Here is a 2,795-nt window from a genome sequence, read left to right as displayed (position 1 = left end):
TGTGTGTGTGTGTGTGTGTGTGTGTGTGTGTGTGTGTGTGTGTGTGTGTGCGCGCGCGTGTCTGTGCTCATATGTGTTTGCTTGTGTTTATGCCAGTGTGTCTGTCCACTTTCAGGGGACTCCCAGACTTGCAGACTGAGGGGGAGGAGGGAATAGAGCTGACAGCCTAAATAGCAAATCATCATCAAAAATGTTTCTGTCTCTGTATTTGTGGAGACAGAGAGAGAGAGAGAAGGAGGAGGTGTCTGAGCGTGTGTAAGTTGTACCCTTGATGTGGGCACATCAAGGGTACTTACAAAGAAGAAGCATGTCCCGTTATGTAAATCATTCAAGTCTAAGGTGAAGACTTGCTGTGAGGTTATGTTTATGTCAGGGATGTCAAACTCATTTACATCAAGTGGGCTGGACCAGTAAAACTGCCCTTTCTGTCAGTTATAATATACGAACATTACATGAAATTTCATCAGCAGTTCCCAGTTTTTCTACACGATAAAGAACGGCTGCTGTAGGAAATGAAAGAAATGTGTCAGCATGACTCTTTGGGCTTAAACTGTAAGAAATAAATCTGTAAAATTACAGGAAATGTTCTGCTAGCTTGTTGCTCAGACTGTGATTTAGGTATAAAACAAAGAATTTTTCCTTTTTTTTTTTTTAAACCATTGTAAAACACAATTTCTCTTTCACATTTTCCAAAGCTGTCCAGTGGGCCAGTTTAGAGTCTCTGATGGGCCAATTCTGGGCCCTGGGCCTTATGTTTGACACCACCGGTTTAAGTGAATAGTCGGAATCAGTGATTTGGCGTGAATGAAACACCACCGTGTGTGTTTAAACATGTGTCGTTTGGGGTCCCAGGAGGACTCAGGTGCCATTTGTTTCAGTCTAATCCGGGAGGTCTGTCAGCAGGAGAGGAAGCAAGCAGGGAGCTCCGTTCATGTCTTACCTCATGAATCTTTACTGGTTTTTGTTGTGGCAGGTTTGATTAGCACATCCTGATGCCTCGGTGGATATGGGCCTGTTTTTTTTTGTCATGGTAGACTTTGTGACAAGTCATGGTAGGAAAGCACAGGTGTTTCTAATAACATTAACTATGGCAGGTGGTCCAATAAGCCAGGACACTGCTTCCACAAAAAGCAGACATGAACCTGAAGCTGCTACATAAACATAGTCATGATTTTAATTTCCCTGCCCTCTTGATGCGTACATGAAAACATGCTTGCTGTTGTTTATACATGGCTTTATGAGAAGAACTTATGAATTGAGAACCAGAAGAATACATGCTTTGAATCTGTGAGTGTGTGTGTGTGTCTATATGTTCTAATGGGACCTCTAATTAAGACTCTGGGTATCTGCTATCTGTCAGCACTGATCGATCGGCTTGGAGAGTGACAGCTCAGCGTGTGAGTGTGTCTGTGTGTGCGTAGATTTTGCTCTTCATGCTCTCTGCTTCATGTCATGTTATTTTACATGTAACACAGTTGTAGGAGGAATATTAACACTTCATTCATTTTCTTTCGCATGTACACAATCACACCACTTTTTAAAAAAAAAAAAGAAAACAAAAGTGTGAATGTTTTTTTCCTGCATACTCATTAAAAAACACATCACAGTCCCCACGCACCTTCCCCCAAACCAAAGGAGGGTGAAGTGTTGGACAGATATTTGTTGTTATGTGCCACATGCACTCACAAACACACAGAATTATAAGTAATAAACTGATAATGTTTATGGGCATTTCCAGGTTAGTATGTGTCACTGAAAGCCATTGCGCTTCATCTTTCTAAAATGGTTATTTTATTCACAAAGGGGAAAGTTTAAACATCATAAAACAGAAGAGGTGGTGGTGCGTGCTCACTCTTTACTTTTTTGTGCACTTTCTTCTGCTTCTACCCACTTCTTCTTTTTTCCCCGCACACATGCACAGGTAGAGCTGTTCACAATTGTCTAACAGTTGCTATCAATCACCTGGCTGTTAGAGACAGAGAGTGTGTGTCTGTGTTAGCGGTAACGCTGTTGTGCAGGACGGCAAGTGAGTGATGGCGGTAACAGTATAGACGGCATGTGCTGTGAAATGTCACCGTGCCGATCGATGGTGTTTAACGAGGCTGGAGGCTGATCTGGACCTCATGCTAACATGAAGCTCTTCTCCCCGCCCTCTTCCTCCCCCTCCTCACTTTCCTAATCCCTCTCTACTCTCTATGAGAGCCCGAGGGTCCCCCAGGAGAGAGACAAGGCCTTTTACCTGTCAAGAGGCTTTTGTGTCTGACAAGTCACACACACACACACACACACACACACACACACTTAAAAAAACATGTAAAAATGTGGCTGAAATTTGATGTTTTGTTACCTTATATAGAAAACAATATTTTGTTTGTGCTTTTTCTTTTTTTTTTGTCAATGAATTATAAAGAATCAAAACACAAGACACAGTCGGGGTCAGAATAATCAGAACTAGTTTATGATTTCAAAGTGCTGAACAGAAAATCCAGTGAACCAAAGAGAAAGAAAAAACAACAACATATCGAACAGGAAACTCTAACCAAAGAAGGACATTGAAAAAACAGCAACTTTTTTTCTCTTTTTTTGTTTCTCTTCAAAAAACAATGCACAACTCGTACCACAATATTTGAAAAAGCTAAAAACACTTCAAAATATTAGTTTTGTATATATATATATATATATATATTTATATATATTTATCAACTTTTTTTCTCTTTTTTTGTTTCTCTTCAAAAAACAATGCACAACTCGTACCACAATATTTGAAAAAGCTAAAAACACTTCAAAATATTAGT

Source organism: Haplochromis burtoni, unplaced genomic scaffold (assembly GCF_018398535.1).
Source record: "Haplochromis burtoni strain Fernald_Lab_line unplaced genomic scaffold, NCSU_Asbu1 Contig_230, whole genome shotgun sequence".
Lineage (NCBI taxonomy): Eukaryota > Metazoa > Chordata > Actinopteri > Cichliformes > Cichlidae > Haplochromis > Haplochromis burtoni.
This window is presented reverse-complemented; position numbering follows the sequence as displayed.